Here is a 26590-nt window from a genome sequence, read left to right as displayed (position 1 = left end):
GACCTCTTTCCTGGAAACGGCAAGGATCTCGGGAAGGTCGTGCCGATATTGGCCGGTGTATCAGGGAGGTCACACTCCGACGGCGATAAAACGGATGCTACCTGCAGACTGTAAAATGTCACAATTAATGAAATGTTCCTGGCTAAGTGGCGTGCTAGGTATAACGGATCTTTTGCGTTGGGATAAATTTATTTCATTTTTTGTTAGATGTTTTCGTTAAATAGCTGAATAAATTGTAATTAGGAATAATTTAACCAAGCAGAGTAGAGAAGATAAAGTCAAAGAGATGATCATCGGGCGGACATTGTCGTAATGTTACGTCATTGCGTTGTTCGGTTGTTAAAACAAGTCGTTTGTGTTCCGTTCTGTTGTTCGGTCGTGCGCGTATCGGAAAGGAATTAATTCGGGGACTAGAATAAACTTTCACATAATAGTTACGATTCGATGTTCCGTCAAAAGAGGTTAACGTCATTGTTAATTTGAATTGTGGGCGACAGGATTAGTTTTGACAGATACGTGAAAACAGACGTAACGAAAGTTGTTCACATATCATCCTTGAACGTGACTTTTTATTTAATTAACGATTGCGGGCTCATTACGAGTAAAAGCTATTATCTCATGATTAGGATCAATCCCTCTTTCCTCCTAGATAGTGATCATTCATTAACATTTACGTCATAAGAAAAAGGATTATTAAAAAAAGTGATGTTAAATGACAATAACGTGTTGTTCCGTTAGTGTGGAGCCGACGCAATATCCCTGAAATGTCGTTGATACATAATTTGTGATAAATACTGAACTGAGATAGGAACTATATTGAAATTAGTGAACATTTGATACTGAGACTATAGAAGCAGAAGCGCTTAAGGTGTCTCTTCTCTAAAATGGCAAAATAGGTGCGAACTTTAACTCAATAGTCGACATTATGTATTGCAAAGACATTAGCACTTCATTCTTATTTTGACGACGCGCTGTTAAACAAAGGAACGTTGAGTCTCTGTACGAGTAATAAAATTAAATCTAAAAACATAATTAATAACGGCGAACTCCGCTTCAACAAACTGTATTGCGTGTCGTCATCGGGCAATAACCGATCAACCCTGGAGACTTGTGTGGTGAAATTAGAAGTCGCGCGTATAAAACAAACTTAAAAATCCATTCAAGCTACAGTGGAGTCGGCACAACACGACGTGGACAGTTATACAGGAAATGAATTGGACATTCAAAGTAGTTACATTCCCCCTTGAAAATATCCTCCGCAGACGGGGACGAAACGTTGGGTTCTAAGGTGGAATCTATTCGACCACGAATAAAGAATAAGTTCAACCAATGTTACCTTGGGTTACGATGACAGTGTCGCTATCGTTCGAGGGTCACTCCAAAACAAATGCACACTATTTTTGTAAAAATACAGTTTTCATTCTGCATGCATGAAAGCATTACAGTGTGTAGATACATCCTTCCTGCTTGTTTTCAAACTTAGTTCGACGTGTTCCCGTGAGTGGCGCCGTCACAGCATGTCTTCAAGATGACTGCTGCACTTGACGTTCGTCAGAAGCAACGTGCTGTCATAGAATTCCTGTGCTGTGAAAACGAGATAGTGGGAAACATCCACAAGAGGTTGAAAAAGGTGTATGGAGATGCTGCTGTTGATAGTAGTACAGTTAGTCGGTGGGCGAGCAGGTTACGTGATGAAAGCGGGCACGGCAATATTGAGGATTGTCCTCGCAGCGGCAAACCTCGTACTGCACACACTCCAGACAATGTGCAGCGAGGTAACGAATTGGTGACGGCTGACAGACGCATCACAGTGAACGAATTGCCACGCTACGTTGGAATAGGGGAAGCAAGTGTTTGCAGGATACTGAAAGTGTTGGCGTTAAAAAAGGTTTGTGCCAGGTAGGTTCCCAGGATGTTGACAGTGGTTCACAAACAAACACAAAAAACGGTATGCAGTGAACTTTTGGAACAGTACGAGAATGGTGGAGATGAATTTCTTGGAAGAATTGTGACAGATGATGAAACATGGCTCCATCATTTTTCACCAGAGACGAAGAGGCAATCAATGGAGTGGCATCATGCAAATTCACCCAAGAAAAAAAATTCAAAACCGCACCTTCTGCTGGAAAAGTTATGGCTACGGTGTTTTTCGATTCCGAAGGACTCTTGCTTGTGGCCATCATGCCAAGTGGAACCACCATAAATTCTGATGCATATGTGACGACACCGAAGAAACTTCACGACTGAATCGTGTTCGACCACATCGGCAAAAGCAGGATGTTTTGCTGTTGCACGACAATGTACGGCCACATGTCAGTCAGAAAACCGTGGAAGCGATCACAAAACTCGGATGGACAACACTGAAACACGCACCTTACAGTCCTGACCTGGCTCTATGTGACTATCATCTCTTTACGAAACTGAAAGACTCCCTTCGTGGAACAAGGTTTGAAGATGTTGACTCCCTTGTGCTCGATGCCAAACAATGGCTCCAACAGGTTGGTCCAGAATTTTACCGTGCGGGTATACAGGCGCTGGTTCCAAGATGGCGTAAGGCAATTGAGAGGGATGGAAATTGTGTGGAGAAATGAAAATATTGTTCCTAAAGGATGTATCTACACATTGTAAAACTTTCAGACATGTAGAATAAAAGATGGATACAAAAAAAGTAGTGTGCATTTCTTTTGGAGTGACCCTCGTATACAGGGTGTTTCACAGTACATGTTACCCGTTTCTAGAGGTTGTAGAGCGGACCTAGTAGATCAAGTTTTCGACAGGAACCCACGTCTGGAAACGTCATCCAACGCCCCCTCATAGAGTCAAAGTTACAGGTGTCGGCGCCTGTAAATGTCTGTATATACAGGCGATGATGGAGAAGAATAAATGTATCAATTTGAGGTAAGAGTCCCTGTACCGGAAACGAACCAGTCGAAAGTTATAAGCGAAAACCGTTCTGATGCCTCTGACAGTGCACCACATATACTGTTGTTGGTAAGATTGTATCGTAGGTGACTTGGGCGTTCAGAGGAGATAATATGGGCCAAAACAAGGAAAAACGTCCAGTAAACATGGTAATAAGCTGAGTAGCTATGAGCACTTGTTCAATAGAGGAGATGTGTTTCATAGAAGCGAAGATGAACAAGTGCTCATAGCATCTCACGCATGCATTTTAGAGCCGACTTTTAATGGAATTTTTTTATTTTTTAGGTCCATACTATCACCTCTGAAGGTTGCCTAGCCTACAATTCTAGCGACAATAGTGCCAGTACATGTACTTACGTGTATTTCACCGTCAGAGGTATCAGAAAAGTTTTCGTTTAGAACTTTCCACTCGTTCGTTTCCGGTACAGGGACCCTTACCTCACACTGATACATTTATTCTTCTCCATCATCCTGGGAAGTTTGTAATATAATCACGGAAGCACCCTGTATACACATACACATTTACGGGCGCCGGCACCTATAACTTCGACTCTCTGTAACGTCGTTGGATGACGTTTCTGGATATAGATTCATGTGCAAAACTCAAGGTGGCAGGGGTAAAATACAGGGAGCGAAAGGCTATTTACAATTTGTACAGAAACCAGATGGCAGTTATAAGAGTCGAGGGACATGAAAGGGAAGCAGTGGTTGGGAAGGGAGTGAGACAGGGTTGTAGCCTCTCCCCGATGTTATTCAATCTGTATATTGAGCAAGCAGTAAAGGAAACAAAGGAAAAATTCGGAGTAGGTATTAAAATTGAGGTGGTCAAGATAAGTGGGATGGAAGTAGGAACACTGACGTTATAACCTGAGGTAGCAGTGGTTGAAGTTGTTCTTTATCCTAATTATTTGTCACCAGTTTATTTTCAGACATCTTTCTTCAACTAGCTTGCACTTTATCACCGTCGGAGTGTGACCTGCTTAAAACTCTAGCCGATTTTCGTGCCGCCTTCGCGCAATCCCTGTCATTCAAGAAAAGCCTACTGTAGTAACTTCAATACCTGAAAGAAAAAATATTTACTTCGTAATTAATAACTTGTTCTTCGCTAATGGAGTATTACTGAATTTCCATAGAACGCAACATATGCAATTCAGTACTGCGTGAGGCCTAACTGCACCATTGGAAATAATGGAAGAGGGTAAATCAATAATGAATCGGGATGGTCTAAATTCTCTTGTCGACAAGAACCTAAACTGGAGGTTACATGTTACTGAGCTTCTTAAACGTCTAGGCCCATCAGCTTCTGTGTTCGGAATAACATCATAGTTTGAAGACGAAAATGTCAAAAAATTGACTTACTTTACCTATTTTCACTACTTTATTTCTTACAGCATCATATTTTGGGATAACTCGTCATTGAGGAAAAAATTGTTTATTGAACAGACGCGTGTAGTACGGATTATATGTATGTCCGCTTTAGAGGTTCATGTAGCCATCTATTTCTGCAGTTGGGTAGTCTGATAATAGCACGACAGTACACATACTCACTTGTAATGATTTTTTCAACGATAAGTCTCAGTTTGAAAATTACATTAACATTCACAGTTGTAAAACTGGTAGGAAAAGTGATTTACAACATACATCACCCAGATTAGTGTTGCTCAGGAAGGCGTGAATTATTTCAGCCATGAAAATCTTTGACCACTTCCTCAGTGATATAAAGAATTGAATGGATAATAAAACTAGCTTCAAGCACAAACTAAAATACTATCTTCTCTGTTTCTTTGTTGAGTTTGTCTTCATATTTAAGAGAGGAAGAGGGAGATACTGAATATAGTTACATTATGCATCTAACAAAAAAAAAAATCCTTAAGAAATCTTGTAAATGGTCAGCATATTGCCATGCCTTCGTCTGGGAAGATGTAGTGTAATTGTCATACTAACCTGTTCCACCTCATAGTGACGGGTCGCGATCATAACACATGTAACACGCAAATAAGTAATTTACATGCACGAAGACATTGACTCATGCTAGTAGGGTTTTGTTGTACTAAAAGAAATACTATCGGCCTTCAGAGGTTGTCTCAGCGCCAGGACCCCGTAGGCATGGAGTGAAAGGTGAAGCTGTATCCACAATCTCTTCCCGTTGCCACAACGGGTCTCTCTTCCCTAGCGTTTATCCTGTCGTGTGGGATTATCTCTTTTCATGATTTGGCAGAATTATTTTGTTTTCAGTTTCTCGTTGGCTACCCTTCTGTCGCCGTAATCGTCATGTACCGAATGGACGGAAACGCGCCATCCGTCTGTACATCGTGTAAGCTATCTTCCGTGTGTTACCATATTCTATTTGTTTGTGTACCGTATTTTATGATGTGAAGAAGCTCAGAATACGACTAACCGCCTGAGAAATGCACTCCGGCTGACTGGTGTACGAGACTAACGGTCGTCATTGCGCCGCAGGTATTCGATGCGGTAGTTAAGTCATATCATCAAATCTAGTATAAAAACTAAATGAAATTTATAATCCTTAACGAAGGAGATGTGTACTATACACTACGAGTTTTACGTTGCATTTGGAAGAATTCGTCTCTGCTGTACTGTGATTGTATGCCTGACGCGGGGCAGAATGATATTAGAAGGAATAGGAGTGGCAGGAGGACGACCTTCCAAATCTCCATCCGGCCATCCAGAGTAAAGTTTTCTGTTTTTTTCCATAGATCGCTTAAGACAAAATCCGGCATAATTACTTTGAAAAGAACACCGCTGATTTTTTTCTCCATCCTATCTTTATCCCTGTATGTGCTCTATCTCTTATGAGCCCATTGTCGACGGAGCGTTAAATTCTAAACTATGGTCTATCTAATAGGAAAACTGGGCTAATTTCGTGCAGCATATTTTATAATACATCCAAAATTTTATAGAGCATTAAAATTTACACAAGATAAATATTTTAACTATGCCGACCAGTTCTGTTTTGGCCCAAATTGAGAATTCAGCAACTGAACAAATCAAAATATCTAACCCTGGCGTACTGCGGTCACGAAATGGGGCCGAGGCTGTTTCCCAGATAAGTTACTGCAAGATGACGATTTATTACTGTATTATAGTTTTTAGTTTTTGACGTTGTCCATTATGGGCAAATCGTAGCTCCTTTTATTCTGAAGAAGATTGGGTTATCCCAACTGAAACCTAGGTAAATCCAGGTAAACATTGCAACTGAGGCTGTTATTAATTTAAAATTAATATTTATACAGTTGCTGACAGGGTCGCGAGATGTTGAAAATATTAACAGTCCAAAGAGGCTTGGGATTTAACTGAAGGCTTAGGTGCCTTTGCTAACGAAATAACAAACTTTTCTTCCACCAGTTTGATTCGAACTAGTGAATTGGACTAAGTGGGCAGATGTATACCATGGGGGAAGGGCACGTGTGCCAGTGGTATTGCCTGGATCAATACAACAGTCCTCCTCAGATCACCGAAGTTAATCAAGGTCGGGAATGGCCGGTAGCTGGATGGATGGATGGTTAACGGCCTGGGTACGCCACGTGCTGTGGGCTGCTTTCCCTTTGCCATTATTGCATAGGAGAGGAGATATGGCGTCGTCAAGCTATTGGTCACAAGACTTTACACAAATTACACCTCCACAGTGTCTCATGAAGTGAGGGTGTGTGACACTGTTGATGGTAACCCGTACATCGGATGTGACGTTAAGTTCGGCGGCCCCCTTGGCGCTATTCAAGAGGAGTAGGCCATGTGATGGCACTGGGTTTCACCCTTCCCGTCTCTCGTAAACATTCAGCACTAACATCACACCACACTAGACCATACCTATTACAGCCACCAACACCTATCAGATGCACTTACACACAGCTCTTTCATTTCGCGAAGGAAAGGTGCCATTATGTGCGAAGGACAGGTAAATTACATTATTAGGAAGTTGAACCTGCGTTCGAGGTCTCCCTGACAACAGTGAACTGCGATTTTATTTTAGGACATGTGTCACAGTTGCTGATCCGTCTATTGGATCGGGGTGTTGTAACACCTAGTTTTAAATAGTGTAAATGGTCGTATAATCAAGTTATGGGCTAATCTCGTTATGTTTCAGTGAGTTAGCTGAACTATCTTGGTTAACAGTGATTAATGTCCACTGTGAAATTCTGAGGTGAAAAGAATGAAATTAAATTTACTGTGCAAACTCGAAGCCAATAAAATTGTACTAATATACTAACTCTGCACCTTTACACAAACATGTAAGAAGAATGAACAAGAAAACTGAATAATCATCATACTCTAGAAATTTTGTCCATTATGGATGAGGATCACTGCGGCTGTAATGAATAAAGGTTTCTTGAAATTACTGCAACCAGTCGCCTTTCGTTTTGTTCTTCAATTTTTATTATCTCATTAGCGGTTTGGAATCGCCTAGCAAGTCATCATCAGATGGTACACAATTATTGATATAGTTATCGATTGTTTGCAGCAGTGTAGGAGTCGTGTAGCTGTGGCAAGATGTGTAAACGAAGCATGTAAACACTGAGTGTGGCAAGAATTATTCACATTAAGGGATCTATTTTGTTGCATTACTTACAGTTATAAGTATCCATTGGTTGGTCGTTGTTGCACACAGTATTATGAAAAATGTAATGAAGTTTTCTAGTGACATTAATTTTACTGCACTTCACAAACTTAGCCGCAGATAAAATGTTCCACAAACATAAATAAAGCAAGTAGTGTAGCTAAAGGTATGTAAAAAGAGTTTGTGTTAGGGCAAAGAGTCTCTCTGTTCGGCTCTTGTAATACACACTGGCGACAGTAAGTGTGTGTCTACTTCTATACTGCAAAACAGCCAAGTCACCTTTTCAGAAATCTGGTACACATGAATTAACGTGAGATAACTGCTCCTGCTACTGCACAGGGCAAACAGGACGAAACTTTGAAATTCGATACAAGGAACACACAGATGCACTCTGTTTAAAAAATTTCCGTAACTCTAATTTTTCAGCCGACCTAGCACAAAACAGTCATTCAGTTACAAACATCAAAATAATCCTCCATATCCTACACACTCGGAAAAAGAATTAAAGTGTACTTCCGGGAACAATGAGAGATTTTCGTCCATAACAATAAATCACCCCTATCATCTTAAATGAACAAACGGACTTAGTAAATAACCCATTTAACCAAAATTTTTAAATTTTAAAAGCTAAATAACTCACAACCCGCCATCTTCTCTCTCTTTCTTTCTCTCTCTATCTATCTATCTGTCTATCTATCTCTCTTTCACATTGACACATCTACTCATGACTCCTCCTGGTGCACAAACAAACATGGACACAGACACACACACAGTCTCCTCCTCCCTCATACCACCCTGCTTAACATTTCAGTATTTTTTAAAAAACAATGATTTTTTCATAAGCATTGATCAATGTTAGCCGGCCGAAGTGGCCGTGCGGTTAAAGGCGCTGCAGTCTGGAACCGCAAGACCGCTACGGTCGCAGGTTCGAATCCTGCCTCGGGCATGGATGTTTGTGATGTCCTTAGATTAGTTAGGTTTAACTAGTTCTAAGTTCTAGGGGACTAATGACCTCAGAAGTTGAGCCCCGTAGTGCTCAGAGCCATTTGAACCATTTGATCAATGTTATTTAAGGAAAAGATAAATGAAATTTCAAACTAAATTTAAGTGCAAAAATTGTAGACATAATATCATCCAAAATCGTTATTTGATAGATTTTATAAAAAGCAAATGTCAGTTTTCTCATATAATTAGATGTTATTTTTGCAGTAGAGAAATAGATACATACTTACTGCCGCCAGTGTGTATTACAAGAGCTGGACAAAGACACAAACTCTTTGACATAATTTAAGCTATATTCATTTGTTTATTTACGTTTTGTAAAGCATGTGGAACGTGGTACTTGCGGCTAAGTGTGTGAAGTGCAGTAGAATTATCGTGAGTGGAAAACACTCATTATATTTTATAGAATACTTTGTGCACCAACAACCAACCAACGAATACTAATAACTGCAAATAATGCAACAAAATTGATCTCATAACGTTAATAATTCTCCTCACACTCAGTGCTTACAGGTTTCCTTCATACATTTAACCGCACCTACACAACAACCACACTGCTGCAAACAATCTGTAAACATGTACCATTTGTTGATGAATCGCTAGGTGGTTCGAAACCGGTAACTGGATCAAAAAATTGAAGAACAAAACAAAAGCCAACAGATTGCAGTAATTTCAAGAAACCTTTATCATTCTCTAATATTAAATAAAATTTCCACAAGTTTTTAAAACCAATGATGTTGAATAATAAGTATAAATCACCTAGAACTGCAATTACTCGAAATGCCCTGACGCGCCCAGCCCATGCAACACTCCTAATATCGCAAACAAACCAGCACCAAAGACGTGCACACCATCTGTCATATTCGAATACCGCGCAGGTTGATGTTCCCTTCCAATCAGAACACAGGACATTTTGTGGCAGGTTTACGTTCAAGCCGTATAATGGAGGTTTGCAAATCTGCTCACTTCATAAAAATAGTTATTTACGCCAGAAATCAGAATCTGCGAAATATGGCTGATGTACTGAACGCATGTGAGCAAGTGTCAGTACTCTTTTGCAAATAAGCAGAGAAACTGTAGGGAGGAATGTGAAGATTACAGTGCATTTGTGTGTCGGTATTGTTGTAGCGACAATGTTATCGTAGATCGACAACTTATAATATTATTACAAATAGTACAAAATTTTATTTTAAGGAGAAAATAGGTAAAACATTTCTTTTGCAACGGAGATCGAGATCGTATTTATTAGTGCTTTTCAAAATTTTCCGCTTTGCCTGTTCATCACCTCATTGCAGGATTCCGAGATAGTGTGGCAACGATCACGCGCAATGCTGGTATTTGGCGATGAAGCGTTGAAAATAATGTCTCCAGATTCGTTATACATCTGTTGCAGGTAGTTAGACTCCGGTACGACTTGATGTCGTGGGCTTGAAGTTCCAGAGTGTGCAGAATTTGTAATACGTGGTAGTGACGTATTTACGGAGTTTACTCCTCCATACAATGCCCTACTCCATGGCACCCGCGAAACAGTTTCAATCCACTGATTGATACGACAGACAGTTCAAGGCTTATTCATATCAAAGCACAGTTCTCGAAATGTTCATATCTGAATCGTGCTCGCAAATTGTTTCACCGGTGAACCCGCGACTTGCGTCCGTTGCAGAAACGAAATCTTTCTTAGTCCATCCACGAATAAAAGCAGAGAGCACAATTTACGGTTTACACCATATTAATCTACGTCTTTCTGCAGTTGCTACGATACGGAGTACACATTAACTTAAATTATTTATGAGTGTATTTACACACGAAAGCTAACACATCATCCACGCCAGCATGTCAACAATCCTCGTCTCTTCTTCATCAACGTCCTACCCCACGGCTGTTAAGTATCAAAGCCGAAAACAGACTCTCTCATATCAAAGGCAATTTTATACAAATTCACTGAAACTTTAATTATCAGATAGATGTTTTTTTTGAATGTATTGATGTTTCCTACTGCTAGAGGAGTGAGCTCCTCGTCTCACCCTCTGCTTCGTCATCAACAATACGGACAATATTATACACTACACGCACTTTCTCGGAGTGATCTACGTCGAACAGTTACTCTTAAGAAGAATGCACACGGAAGAAAGACGTTAGTGTGGGTGAAGGAAGACGAGACATTTTTTTCTATGACAGTTTCGCGTGTATTAAATCAAACTTTTCCAATTTCTTTTAAATATTTTTATAGCAGAGGTACATTTTCCTTAAAAAAGTACTTCCATTCAATTCCAAAATAATAGGCCTACCCTTTAGAAACCGCTGCAACACCACACAAAAGAATACCCGTTGAGGTAATAAGAATGGAAAAGGACCATCACAACAAAACTCTTTAACAGTCACTTATAGCAGCACTCCGTCATCAGGCCACACGTGGCCAATCGGGACCATCCGACCGCCGTGTCATCCTCAGTGAGGATGCGGATAGGAGGGGCGTGTGGTCAGCACACCGCTCTCCCGGTCGTAACGATCGTTTTCTTTGACCGGAGCCGCTACTATTCGGTCGAGTAGCTCCTCAGTTGGCATCTCGAGGCTGAGTGCACCCCGAAAAATGGCAACAACGCATGGCGGCCCGACAGCGCTTAACTTCGGTGATCTGACGGGAACCGGTGTATCCACTGCGGCAAGGCCGCTGCCTCACTTATAGCAGGGAAACTCAAAATCAGTTACTGTCGTGAGAAATTAGTAAGTCCCATGGAATAATCAAGAAGCCCACCGTGTCGCTGAAAAGGCCGAGCAGCAACAACTTGCGTTGGAATGTTGTCGAACTTTCTTCTCTTAACTGTTCCCGATTTTTATCGATATGTGACACATCCCGGCAACTGGTTCCCCAAGAAAAGATATTAGCATTCGTAGTGTGTTATGACGAGCGGTATCCTACAGTAACATTGAGAAAGCTGCAGGGTCCTAATAAGGAGCTTGCATAGAGGACGAGACGCTTAACGCTGTTTAATAAGAAACACGGCGCGTAAGTGCTTCCCGTTCCAGACGCGCTGCTTTTTAGTTGAACCATAACACAATGTTATTGTAACCAACAGTTACTGGTGACATGATTAATAAAGTGATGCAACATGAACACGGTATTGATGCTGAGCCAACATAGCCAAGCATCATAAGACACACTGACAAAGATTCTTGTCCATGTAAATGACCATATGCTTAGAAAACCGCGAAGTATTTTAACAAACCCAAATACGTTTCTTCTTTCGTGTAACTAACTTGAAAACAAGCCGAAATAATTATAACAATATGCGCATGATTACATTCTTTACCCCGCCAATGTAACTTGCATTACTGTTAAAGTTTTAAAAAAAATCAGATTTAAATTTAAAGGGACAAATTAGAATGCAGAGATCAATAATCGACAATTGCTGTTTACTAGTAGATAATTATGTGCTAAAGTTAATACTGGACTTTGTTAAAAAATAAAATTCTGTGTAGCTGGCTACATCAATTGTCAGTTCCAGGCATTAAGCTACTACTAAGGAGCAAAGAAAAGTATAGTTACTTTAATTCTCACAGTTTCGTAACCAGAAGGAAGTGTACGCCTAAAGGAGAGTGGCAAACGCAGGTGTATTAGGGCCGTGGAGGTTTTTGGCAGCACACTTAGAAAATGTAACAGACTTACTAAGGAGACTGCCTACACTACACTTGCTCGTCCTCATTTAGAATACTGCTGCGCGGTGATGGATCTTTACCAGATAGGACAGATAGAGTACATCGAAAAAGTTCAAAGAAACGCAGCACGTTTTGTATTATCGCGAAATATGGGAGAGAGTGTCACAGAATTGATACATGATTTGGGTTGGAAATCATTAAAAGAAAGGCGTTTTTCGTTGTGACGGAATCTTCTCACGAAATTCCAATCACCAACTTTCTCCTCTGAATACGAAAAAATTTTGTTGACACTGACCTACATAGGTAGGAACGATCACCACGATAAAATAAGAGAAATCAGAGCACATACGGAAAGATATAGGTGTTCATTCTTTCCGCGCGCTACATGAGATTGGAATAATAGAGAATTGTGAAGGTGGTTCGATGAACCCTCTGCCAAACACTTAAATGTGATTTTCATAGTATCCATGTAGATGTAGATGTAGCACAGAAATGGAGATGTGTTCTCGTTGCTCTCTTTTCACTGCTCAGCTGAAAAGTATGGTTCGCAGGAATTCAAACTATTCACTGACACACGGAAAACGACTTTTTTACTTCCTTATCGTATGCTATAACTCCTTTCCTGATGCAGTATGTGTGGAAAAAATAGCTACTGACCGTGGAAAAAATGTCACATGAATAATTTCACTTGGTATTTTATGGGTCCTGCATGATCAGTGTCTTTCAACAAAAAAACACAGTCCTCGTTCGTTCACCGCCCCCCCCCCCCCTCCCATCCGCCAGTGAACACTGAAGACACATGTGACTGTACTTTGTAAAAAGGTTTCCTTTTAAAAGATACCACTGAGGAAGTTGACCTTGGCATTGTTTAATCCCCTCCAATAAATTAAGAGGACTTTCAGCTGTAGAGGTTGAATGCTACACGCTCAGTGTCGTAACGAAGTTGTGTCCCCATGCTGATACAGGATACGTGAGATGAACACACAATATAAGCGCCGAGCAAATATTATTTGCCTACTTCTATTTCTCCTCATGATGTGACTCCTTCTATTCCTAGACCATTACAGAACTGCTGAACCAGTGCGTTGCCGGTCCTGAAATTTTATACGGGTTTTTTCATTCTCTCGTAGTTCCACTCCAGTCCCTCAGCTCAACTTACAAATTTAGGATGTGCAAATACAGGGTTTTTTTGTTACATGTAAGTTGAAGCAACTAAGGCAGTACTCTCTAAATATATCGAGAAAAATAAATATATCAAGGGTTTTAAAGGATTATCTACGAAATTTTACGGCTTACGCAAGTAGTAATTAATGTTTAATGCTACCGAATTATGACACGCCTTCCTTTGCAATGGAATTATTTACTCTTTTCTGTGTCACTGGAAGCAGCCTTCGAAAAGAACTTCACCGACGTAACACGTCTGGAACTTAATCGAAAAGCAAGAAGATAACAGCGCCGCAAAACACTTCCGCTGCCAGGAAGTACCACAAATGTATGTCCCATTGTATCAAATGTGAGCAAACAGCTTAATCAAGCACGGTTCGTTTGTTTATTACTATGACCGTCATATCAAATACCCAGTTATACGAGATATAAAGCGGTTCCAGTCGGACTGCACTACATCTGAATTTCATCCGGATTCATAAGAGCACAGGCCAGTGTCAGACTATATTTAATATCTTCGGGAGTTGTCTGTGTTTACTTGTAGACCTCTTGTTTTAATTTTGGCCACCTACTAAAGACCAGAGCTGTTAAGTTCCGTGAACGGTCAGGACATCTCAAGTTTCCCGAACTACCAATACAAAGACCTCTAAACCTTCTATTAAGAACTAATTATCTCTGCAGATTAGGCGCCGCGTCCATTATGCCTCATTATGCCTCATGTGCAACGAGATGCCATCTAATAACCGCACCAGCGTATCTACACTACTGGCCATTAAAGCCATTAAAATTGCTACACCACGAAGATGACGTGCTACAGACGCGAAATTTAACCGACAGGAAGAAGATGCTGTGATATGCAAATGATTAGCTTTTCAGAGCATTCACACAAGGTTTGCCGCCGGTGGCGACACCTACAACGTGCTGACATGAGGAAAGTTTCCAACCGATTTCTCATACGCAAACAGCAGTTGACCGGCGTTCCCTGGTGAAACGTTGTTGTGATGCCTCGTGTAAGGAAGAGAAATCCATCACGTTTCCGACTTTGATAAAGGTCGGATTGTAGCCTATCGCGATTGCGGTTTATCGTATCGCGACATTGCTCCTCGCGTTGGTCGAGATCCAGTGACTGTTAGCGGAATATGGAATCGGTGGGTTCAGGAGGGTAGTACGGAACGCCGTGCTGGGTCCCAACGGCCTCGTATCACTAGCAGTCGAGATGACAGGCATCTTATCCGCATGACTGTAACGGATCGTGAAGCCACGTCTCGATCCCTGAGTCAATAGATGGGGACGTTTGCAAGACAACAAACATCTGCACGAACAGTTCGACGACGTTTGCAGCAGCATGGACTATCAGCTCGGAGACCGTGGCTGCGGTTACCCCTGACGCTGCATCACAGACAGGAGCGCCTGCGATGGTGTACTCAACGACGAACCTGGGTGCACGAATGGCAAAAAGTCATTTTTCGGATGAATCCAGGTTCTGTTTACAGCATCATGATGGTCGCATCCGTGTTTGGCGACATCGCGGTGAACGCACATTGGAAGCGTGTATTCATCATCGCCATACTGGCGTATCACCCGGCGTGATGGAATGGGGTGCATTGGTTACACGTCTCGGTCACCTCTTGTTCGCTTTGACGGCACTTTGAACAGTGGACGTTACATTTCAGATGTGTTACGACCCGTGGCTATATCCTTCATTCGATCCCTGCGAAACCCTGCATTTCAGCAGGATAATGCACGACCGCATGTTGCAGGTCATGTACGGGCCTTTCTGGATACTGAAAATGTTGGGCTGCTGCGATGGCCAGCACAATCTCCAGATCTCTGACCAATTGAAAACGTCTGGTCAATGGTGGCCGAGCAAATGGCTCGTCACAATACGCCAGTCACTACTCTTGATGAACTGTGGCATCATTTTGAAGCTGCATAGGGAGCTGTACCTGTACACGCTGTCCAAGCTCCGTTTGACTCAATGCCAAGGCGTATCAAGGCCGTTATTACTAACAGAAGTGGTTGTTCTGGGTACCGATTTCTCAGGATCTATGCACCCATTATCAGGAGAAAGAAAACTGGCGTTATACGGATCGGTGCGTGGAATGTCAGATCCCTTAATCGGGCAGGTAGGTTAGAAAATTTAAAAAGGGAAATGGATAGGTTGAAGTTAAATATAGTAGGAATTAGTGAAGTTCGGTGGCAGGAGGAACAAGACTTCTGGTCAGGTGACTACAGGGTTATAAACACAAAAACAAATAGGGGTAATGCAGGAGTAGGTTTAATAATGAATAGGAAAATAGGAATGCGGGTAAGCTACTACAAACAGCATAGTGAACGCATTATTGTGGCCAAGATAGATACGAAGCCCACATCAACTACAGTAGTACAAGTTTATATGCCGACTAGCTCGGCAGATGACGAAGAAATTGAAGAAATGTATGATGAAATAAAAGAAATTATTCAGATTGTGAAGGGAGACGAAAATTTAATAGTCATGGGTGACTGGAATTCGAGTGTAGGAAAAGGGAGAGATGGAAACATAGTAGGTGAATATGGATTGGGGCTAAGAAATGAAAGAGGAAGCCGCCTGGTAGAATTTTGCACAGAGCACAACATAATTATAGCTAACACTTGGTTTAAGAATCGTGAAAGAAGGTTGTATACATGGAAGAACCCTGGAGATACTAAAAGGTATCAGATAGATTATATAATGGTAAGACAGAGATTTAGGAACCAGGTTTTAAATTGTAAGACATTTCCAGGGGCAGATGTGGACTCTGACCACAATCTATTGGTTATGACCTGTAGATTAAAACTGAAGACACTGCAAAAAGGTGGGAATTTAAGGAGATGGGACCTGGATAAACTGAAAGAATCAGAGGTTGTACAGAGTTTCAGGGAGAGCATAAGGGAATAATTGAAAGGAATGGGGGAAAGAAATACAGTAGAAGAAGAATGGGCAGCTTTGAGGGATGAAGTAGCGAAGGCAGCAGAGGATCAAGTAGGTAAAAAGACGAGGGCTAGTTGAAATCCTTGGGTAACAGAAGAAATATTGAATTTAATTGATGAAAGGAGAAAATATAAAAATGCAGTAAATGAAGCAGGCAAAAAGGAATACAAACGTCTCAAAAATGAGATCGACCGGAAGTACAAAATGGCTAAGCAGGGATGGCTAGAGGACAAATGTAAGGATGTAGAGGCTTGTCTCACTAGGGGTAATATAGATACTGCCTACAGGAAAATTAAAGAGACCTTTGGAGATAAGAGAACGACTTGTATGAATATCAAGAGCTCAGATGGAAACCCAGTTCTAAGCAAAAGCAGAATGGTGGAAGGAGTATATAGAGGGTCTATACAAGGGCGATGTACTTGAGGACAATATTATGGAAATGGAAGAAGATGTAGATGAAGATGAAATGAGAGATATGATACTGCGTGAAGAGTTTGACAGAGCACTGAAAGTCCTGAGTCGAAACAAGGCCCCCGGAGTAGACAACATTCCATTGGAACTACTGACGGCCTTGGGAGAGCCAGTCCTGACAAAACTCTACCATATGGTGAGCAAGATGTATGAAACAGGCGAAATACCCTCAGACTTCAAGAATAATATAATAATTCCAATCCCAAAGAAAGCAGGTGTTGACAGATGTGAAAATTACCGAACTATCAGTTTAATAAGTCACAGCTGCAAAATACTAACACGAATTCTTTACAGACGAATGGAAAAACTAGTAGAACCCAACCTCGGGGAAGATCAGTTTGGATTCCGTAGAAACACTGGAACACGTGAGGCAATACTGACCTTACGACTTATCTTAGAAGAAAGATTAAGGAAAGGCAAACCTACGTTTTTAGCATTTGTAGACTTAGAGAAAGCTTTTGACAATGTTGACTGGAATACTCTCTTTCAAATTCTAAAGGTGGCAGGGATAAAATACAGGGAGCGAAAGGCTATTTACAATTTGTACAGAAACCAGATGGCAGTTATAAGAGTCGAGGGACATGAAAGGGAAGCAGTGGTTGGGAGGTTCACCGATGACATTGTAATTCTGTCAGAGACAGCAAAGGACTTGGAAGAGCAGTTGAGTGGAATGGACAGTGTCTTGAAAGAAGGATATAAGATGAACATCAACAAATGCAAAACAACGATAATGGAATGTAGTCTAATTAAGTCGGGTGATGCTGAGGGAATTAGATTAGGAAATGAGACACTTAAAGTAGTAAAGGAGTTTTGCTATTTGGGGAGCAAGATAACTGATGATGGTCGAAGTAGAGAGGATATTAAATGTAGACTGGCAATGGCAAGGAAAGCGTTTCTGAAGAAGAGAAATTTGTTAACATCGTGTATAGATCTAAGTGTCAGGAAGTCATTTCTGAAAGTATTTGTATGGAGTGTAGCCATGTATGGAAGTGAAACATGGACGATAAATTCTTTGGACAAGAAGAGAATAGAAGCTTTCGAAATGTGGTGCTACAGAAGAATGCTGAATGAGGAAGTATTGAATAGGATTGGGGTGAAGAGAATTTTGTGGCACAACTTGACCAGAAGAAGGGATCGGTTGGTAGGACATGTTCTGAGGCATCAAGGGATCACCAATTTAGTATTGGAGGGCAGCGTGGAGGGTAAAAATCGTAGAGGGAGACCAAGAGATGAATACACTAAGCAGATTCAGAAGGATGTAGGTTGCAGTAGGTACTGGGAGATGAAAAAGCTTGCACAGGATAGAGTAGCATGGAGAGCTGCATCAAACCAGTCTCAGGACTGAAGACCACAACAACAATGCACCCAAATTGCGTGAAAATGTAATCACATGTAATCACATGTCATTTCTTCTTGGTATAGCAATTTTAAAGGTCAGTAGTGTAGTAGGCTTTGCAGATACTTACGGCTATGTAGTGTCTTTACTGAAAGACTTCTTTGTCCCATTCTTTGCCAGTGTGAAAATTCTGCTGATCTAATGTGCGTATGCCTCATCCGTTAACAAAGTTTTGCAGAGAAACGTCGCTCCACTTAGCAGTTTTCGTAGACACCACTCGAAGAACTATATTCAATTCTGGAAGTCACTGCCCTGAAGTTGTTCACAGAGCGAGATGTGGAAAGGATTAAATGTGATGGAATTCAATGTACACAGAGCACTCGTTTGGCTGATCCCATTCGCACATTCAAGCTGCCTCGTAATAAATTAGGACTAAATGCTGTAGCGTTCAAAAAGTTAACTGCATTACTGTCAATAGTTACTGTTATTTTTTGTTATCGAATTCCTGTTTCTATATTTTTTTAAAAATAGTGATGGTGCAGACAGATCGCGATGGCTTGGCATGATCCAGATAAGTTTCAGCATACAGCCACACAGCTACTCCAGGAGTTTGACGACATTCACCGTAATCGGAGACCATGTCCATTTCTTCGACTGTCATTCATTTTGTGAAAGTGTGAATAGCTTCGTGAGCAGTTTGTCCGGTCGCTACGATACTGGAGCACAGACGATGCACTTCAAGCGCACAGGTAAGTAAACGAATCATACGTGAGTCAGGTGTCTGCTTTCATTTGGGACAGTAGAGCAGATATTTGTGGGACCTCTTCTCGCGACAGCGGGGCTGTTTTGCGGCGCTGTTATCTTGACACTATTTGATCAAGTTCTGCACACGTTATGTCGGTTAAGTTCTCAAAAGCTCTCTCCAATGACACCAAAAGCGAATACGAGTCTCGGCTTACCCGTAGATATTCGACCGTTTCTGAGAAAACAACGATCAAAGTTTTCGAGGGACTTTACGTACCTTTTAACGAGTAAACAATTCAGTCGCAGCGTTGGAGCAGTGTCTAGCGTCCTACCTTCCCGTGTTCGAAACGCAATTCTTATTTTAAATTGTTATTTCAATTTTTGTTTTTCATTTATTTACCCATGTCCTTAGAAGATTATTACACGAATGTTTTCTAATGCATATCGAAGTAACGTTGTCCTTGTTCGTCTACTAATCGTATGTCCGGTGAAGGAATTAAAAAACGACAAATAATTGGAAAAATTATATGGAATCGTTTTCGGTGAACTTTCGTTATTGTATCTTGATTCATAACCAACTGCAAACGGCAGTATCCGTAAAAGTGAGCCACTAAGTGTGGTTTGCCGCGAAACTATTGCCAACGCGTAAAATCTTCGGCAGTATTATCGTCGTGTCTTTTCCGAGTGAGATTCGTACGAAGAAATGTCACAGTGTCAAGCCTGCCTTAGCGCTATGCTCGTGGTGGTCAGAATTTCTATGTTTCGTGTATTTCTACGAACTGTATCATCCAAGGGAGTACACCAAATCTTCCTGAAGAGTACAGAAAAGAATGAAACATAAGAGGTAATAAATAATAAAGGAATTTAAAATGACTGTAACCCCTGAAAATACTATACACATGTACAATACAATAAATGTAGACCGAGCGAGGTGGCGCAGTGGTTAGACACTGGACTCGCGTTCGGGAGGACGACGGTTCAATCCCGCGTCCGGCCATCCTGATTTAGGTTTTCCGTGATTTCCCTAAATCGCTCCAGGCAAATGCCGGGATGGTTCCTTTAAAAGGGCACGGCCGACTTCCTTCTCTGTCCTTCTCTAATCCGATGAGACCGATGACCTCGCTGCCTGGTCTCCTTCCCCGAAACAACCAACCAATAAATGTATGACACTTGTTATCAAAACCACCTGTAATTTTACGATTACTATAACACCCTTGCATCCCCTAATTTCATAAGAAACTTTTGTTTATTAACCTTTTACTGACATGGGAAGGTAAATGAAGAAAATAAAATGAAAAAAAAAAACAGAAATAGGGCTTAGAAAACAGGATGCAAAAGTGAGAGGCTGCGACGCTAGTTGGGCTGAGATTATAGTGTGCTAGAAGGCATCTAAATTAAGTCGAAAATTTTGAAGCTGATTTTCTCAGAAACGGTCGACTATCTACGGATGAGCCGAGAATGTGTTTGCTTATTTTGACTCCTCTCATACTGAACGTGGTTGTGGCACTAGCCGTGTTCTCCTCGTGAGCACGGGTAATGAAGTGCAGTCCTGCCGATTACTTCCTGCACAGGCACCTACGCGGTGTCAGTGGTCCCTTGCGTAGCTTTCACCAAGCGCTTGCCGGAGCTAGCAGTATGTTTGCGTCGCTATGGCATGTCGTTAAGAATGCGGGCAGTCGTCAGTCGCTTGTCATGCGCTATGGACAGAGCGACGCACTACAGACGCCCACATGACTTCACACTCAGCTCAGCCGTACTGAGAAGCGTGTGGTGGCCAGAGTCGATACCACAGTAATCACTGCGCCGGAATCGCCACTGCTTGCTGCTAAAGCTCTTCCTAGAAACATGCCTGAAACTACACTACTGGCCATTGAAATTGCTGCACCACGAAGATGACGTGCTACAGACGCGAAATCTAACGGACAGGAAGAAGATGCTGTTATATGCAAATGATTAGCTTTTCAGAGCATTCACACAAGGTTGGCGCCAGTGGCGACACCTACAACGTGCTGACATGAGGAAAGTTTCCAACCGATTTCTCGTACACAAACAGTAGTTGACCGGCGTTACCTGGTGAAACATTGTTGTGATGCCTCGTGTAAGGAGGAGAAATGCGTACCATCACGTTTCTGACTTTGATAAAGGTCGGATTGTAGCCTATCGCAATTGCGGTTTATCGTATCGCGACATTGCTGCTCGCGTTGGTCGAGATCCAGTGACTGTCAGCAGAATATGGAATCGGTGGGTTCAGGAGGGTAATACGGAACGCCGTGCTGGGTCCCAACGGCCTCGTATCACTAGCAGTCGAGATGACAGGCATCTTATCCGCATGACTGTAACGGATCGTGCAGCCCAGACGCTGCATCACAGGAGCGCCTGCGATGGTGTACTCAACGACGAACCTGGGTGCACGAATAGCAAAACGTCATTTTTTCGGATGAATCCAGGTTCTGTCTACAGCATCATGATGGTCGCTTCCGTGTTTGGCGACATCACGGTGAACGCACATTGGAAGCGTGTATTCGTCGTCGCCATACTGGCGTATCACCCGGCGTGATGGTATGGGGTGTCATTGGTTACACGTCTCGGTTACCTCTTGTTCACATTGACGGCACTTTGAACAGTGAACGTTACATTTCAGATGTGTTGCGACCCGTGGCTGTACCCTTCATTAGATCCTTGCGAAACCCTACATTTCAGCAGGACAACGCACGACCGCATGTTGCAGGACTTGTACGGGCCTTTCTGGATACAGAAAATGTTCGAATGCTGCCCTGGCCAGCACATCCTCCAGATCGCTGACCAATTGAAAACGTCTGGTCAATGGTGGCCGAGCAACTGGCTTATTCGTCGACACTTCTTCAATATTTCATCATAACAGATACGTAGCATACTCAAATAACTCGTATAGCATCAGCTTATTGATCATAAACATACCGCAACAGCATAATACACATAGTCATCGTAATAATAACATCATAACATCTCAGTCAACTCTCAAAACCGTCGTAGCTTCCTCCAATAATTAAAAAAAATTCTCTGCTCATGTCAAAAGTGTCATCTGCCTCAAACGTACTTTAAAAATCGTGATCCCATACCAAATATATCATTCAAAGTTCTCATAATATCACAATGGGTCTGAAAAAATATGAACAGTTCACAAAGTACAGACAAAATACAATTTTGTAAGTGTGAAGTTATACAACGGTGTAATTACGTAAACATCTGTCACTGATGTAGTCAAATAAATGTTTGTCTCTCTCAGTTAAATGATGAGATAGCTGTGTAATTATGAGTTAGAGAAATATGGTACCGATGTGTAAAGTTGTATAAGCAAATACCATATTAGCTAGGGCTCCTTGTGCTTGCCAAACACATGGTACACAAAGTAAGCGTGTACCCCCCTGAGGATTAATGAATAATACCCTCAGGTGTTACAGATTACAGCAATGGAATGAAATGTGTCACGGAAAACCTTTGTATCATTGTACTTCAAATATCTTTAAAAATAAATGATTTAAGTGCAAGATTAATCACTCAAATACGTGTCCTGTAGCGCTAAATGTGCGTCTTGATGTAAGATAATCTCTGTGGAAGTGTCGTAGTTATTGTCCTCCGAAAGCTAAGTTCTGCAGAAGTCAATGTACTTACCTCATGATAAACAAAAGTGAAATGCTTTGCGTATAGATATCTTAGTTATTATGCTTATTGCCATGATGAAGAAAGTACTGTGCTGTAACGTATTGTTGTGTTACGGAAAAGGCAGTCTCATTGTAGCTATACCACAAAAGTTACTACTAAAACATGTTTTACTTTCCAGAATAAAACAGAAAACTGTGCAGATATAAAACAGAAACACTGCAAAAGCAACGTTGTAAATTGTCACTCATTAGTAGCGTCGTGATAAAATCGTGTAGCTGTCACATAAACTAACCACTGTGTCATCTGGTATCTCACTGAAAGTACTTTAAATCCAGAATATATTTTCAAGTAAACCAAAATGTTGCATTAAAATCTCATTAGCAGTACTGGTAAATGTTCTAAGTATGTAAGCCTTATAGTCGTTCCATAATCGTGTAACTAACAAGCAAGAATGTACACACACAATAACACTGTGACGTCTGTTCACTATAACAATGCATTCGTCATTTCTGTTTAAATAAGTTCTCTTGGTTCTTGACTGGATATTTAACTTCAAACTTTGTTGTATGTTAACAGATTCTAAGTCTGACAAAGCATATTAATAATGTGAAGCGAAAAATTTTATGGCAAAGACTAAGTTAAAAAGCAGATTATCTTTCAATAAACGGTTTTACATGTGAAATGTGGTGTAAACCTTTACTCTTCCTAGTACGCAGAGTTTCAACTTCAACGCAATTGTCATGCGGTATACGTCGGATTCTGTAAGGTCCATTGTAAACTAGAAAGAATTTGTGACTCAAGTGTTTCTTCTTATGTGACAATGAATGAGCTTTAATGAGAACTTTCTGACCAATATACAATTTCTTTGCATTTGCTTTACCGTGTAGTTTTCTCCTTTTGTCTGCTGCAGATTTTATATTTTTAAGAGCCAAATCAATAATGTCTTTGTGTCGAAGTTTATGTGTATTCGGGAAAGGTACAAGCTCTCTGATTCTGTTCGGTGGTTCTTCATTCTTCAGTACAAGAGTAGGTGGTAAAGCAGTGGAGTCGTGAGGCATTTCATTCAGCACGTTTTGAAATAAGTGTAAATATCTGTCCCAATGCTGATGCTTTCTGTGACAATAAAGTCTGCAAAGCTTATTGATTTCTTTCATAATCCGTTCAGACGGGTTACAATGTGGTGAGTACAATGAAATAAAAACAGGTTTGATTTTATGATTCCGAAGCATGCGTGACCAAACAACAGATCTGAATTGCGGTCCGTTATCTGAAATGACTTTACTAACGTGTCCAACTTCACGTAAGAAATTTTTAACAAAGGCGTTGGATACAGACCGTCCAGTTGCTTTACGTAACAGAGTGAAAGAAACAAATTTTGAAGTGAGTTCTACAGCGACTAGAAGGCACGAAAATCCATTAGATGTTCTGACAAGCGGTCCCAAGAGATCAACAGCAGCAAATTCTTTTAATTTAGAAGGAATGATAGGAAACAGCGGAGCACGATGGGAGATAGTAGATGGTTTCGCCTTTTGACAAAGTTTACAAATAGACAAGACTCTTCGAATTCTCTTTTCCATATTGTTAAAGTAACAAGTCGTTCGAAGAATATGATAACATTTTCGTGGGCCAAAATGTGCATAACTGAAATGAATGTACCAAATGAGCTTATTAACAAAATCGTCAGGAATGCAAAGTACCCATAGCTTGTCATCAACTGTGCAGCGTTTGATCAGTATGTTGTGTCTAACCAGATAATAATGCCGAATCTGTGTGTGTGTCTTTTCATGCCATTTGCTCTTGATGTCTTTCCAAATTGGATCTTTATCTTGTTCATGAGCAATGTCCTTTAAAGATGTGGTGATGAAGTTTTCAAAGGCGACTTTCTGAATGTAAAGAATACTGAAATTTTTCTCGAGGTTGCCTTCTGTGTTACTTTTCTCAAGCCCAGCCGGTGCGCGTGACAGTGCGTCCGCAACAATGTTCTCCTTGCCGGGAATGTAGACTATTGTGAAGTGGAATTCTTGCAGAAACAATGCCCAACGTTTTAACCTGTCATGATTTAATTTTGAAGACATAAGAAATTGTAATGCACGATGATCACTGTATACTTTTACGTGCTTACCAGAAAGAAAGAAACGGAATTTGTTAAATGCCCAAACGATAGCTAAAGCTTCTAATTCAGTAACGGAATAATTTTTTTCAGATTTTGTTAGCACTCGGCTAGGCCGTTATTTAGGTCAGAGGTAGTTGTTCTGGGTACTGATTTCTCAGGATCTGTGCACCCAAAATGCGTGAAAATGTAATCACATGTCAGTTCTAGTACAATATATTTGTCCCATAAACACCCGTTTATCATCTGGATTTCTTCTTGGTGTAGCAATTTTAATGGCCTTTAGTGTACTTCTACACCCGAACTTTCCTCTCGGTTAAGAGGAGCATGATATCTGCTAAGAACTCTTCAATCCAACCTCAAATCTGGTCTGATATTCTGTAGTTTGTTCTTGTGGCGACAGTGCACAACTGTATTGACTGCCGACCGGAAGGCAAGGAACACACTATCAACGTAGTATCTACTGCTATCCCGGGCCGTGAACCAAAGAGAACTAGTTTCCTCACTGTTAAGAACAACACGGTATTTCCTGTGAACTCCTCAATCCAGATGTTGTGAACTCCTCAATCCAGTCATAAATCTGTCGTAAAATTTAGTATTTTGCTCCTCTGGTGACATCACGGTACTCTATAAAAAGCTCAGCCGACCGCGGTGGCCACGCGGTTCTAGGCGCTGCAGTCCGGAACCGCGCGACTGCTACGGTCGCAGGTTCGAATCCTGCCTCGGGCATGGATGTGTGTGATGTCCTTAGGTTAGATAGGTTTAAATAGTTCTAAGTTATAGGGGACTGATGACCTCCGATGTTAAGTCCCATAGTGCTCAGAGCCATTTTATAAAAAGCTCAATGAAGATTTTACAACCAGATGTGTTAGTTGATAATGAGTCTTCCGGACTGTATGGCCGTTATCGAAGAAACGTTTCGGTTCCTGACATTTCGTCCATAGCTGCATCAGGCGTCTTTGGAGGAGCTCCTGGCGACGCTGAGTCTTGTCGACTGAGGAGCTGGACGTCGGTGAGCGGCATAAATACTGCGTAAAGTGAGCGTGGTCGAGTTTACACATAATCAGCAGAGATAATCTTTGTCAGAGATAGAACTCAACTGCCGATTATGCCTGTCAAGCGCAAAAATTTATCTATCGATTCGGCACAGCCACTGTCCATGCATCATCGAATTTCAAGGCTTCCTCTTTTCTGTTAACAATTGTCACTATTGATACATATTCTGATAGCTTCTCTATACAGTTTTCGATAATAGTTTGGCATAGTACATAAAAATTTTGATTTCCGAAAATTCACTTCATGATTTCCATACAATGGGTAACCCATTAAATCATGCGATCGCTAGTTTTTATGTGGAAAAATTCCAACAGTCAACTCTAGAAAATGTAAAGAAGTCGTTGGTATCGGTTTGTCGATGATACAGTCTAGGTTTGTTCACGTGGTGAAGAAGCTATAGAAGAATTCTTTTGTTATTTGGATGGTATAAATCCAAAAAGCCAGTTTGCCATGGAGTTGGATGACGACAAAATAATATCCTTCTTGGATGTTTTAATTATGAGACAGGATGATGGAAGGTTGAAAGATAAGATTTTTCGGAACGTCACACATACGGATAGAAATTTCCGTTAGAACTCCAACCATCATCCGGAAAAAAAAGAGAGGGCCAAAAAACTAGTTGACAGATCCAAATGGAGTTGCACGCCGTAACACTGGGACGCTGAATTAAAACATTTGAAGCAGACTTTCTAGAAGAATGGCTTCTCAGGAAAAGAAGTAAGTAGGATTCTACGACTGAATAGCAGTATGAAAAGGACAACGATAGAACTCGGCGATGGAAGAACACGGTTTCTGTCCCTTTTATCAAAAAAGTGTCTGCAAAATTTTAGAGACACATGACGCCAGACAGGTTTTTAGAATGGCTAAGAAAATATGTCAAGCACTCCACATTGTACAACACAAATGACCTCCTCTGTCAGCAAGAGGAGTATATAGGAACCCACGTACTTCTGGAAAGTT

The 26590-nt window shown here is 41.2% G+C and overlaps 1 protein-coding gene across 5 annotated transcripts in view; it reads right to left on the bottom strand.

The window, feature by feature from the left end:
• The window catches only part of LOC124759419 (solute carrier organic anion transporter family member 74D-like), a 225265-nt gene that overhangs the window by 88352 nt on the left and 110323 nt on the right, over positions 1-26590 (bottom strand). The gene's annotated exons all lie outside the window — the stretch shown is intronic.

The sequence above is a fragment of the Schistocerca piceifrons genome, chromosome 1 (genome assembly GCF_021461385.2).
Source record: "Schistocerca piceifrons isolate TAMUIC-IGC-003096 chromosome 1, iqSchPice1.1, whole genome shotgun sequence".
Classification (NCBI taxonomy): Eukaryota; Metazoa; Arthropoda; class Insecta; order Orthoptera; family Acrididae; genus Schistocerca; species Schistocerca piceifrons.
This window is presented reverse-complemented; position numbering and strand designations above follow the sequence as displayed.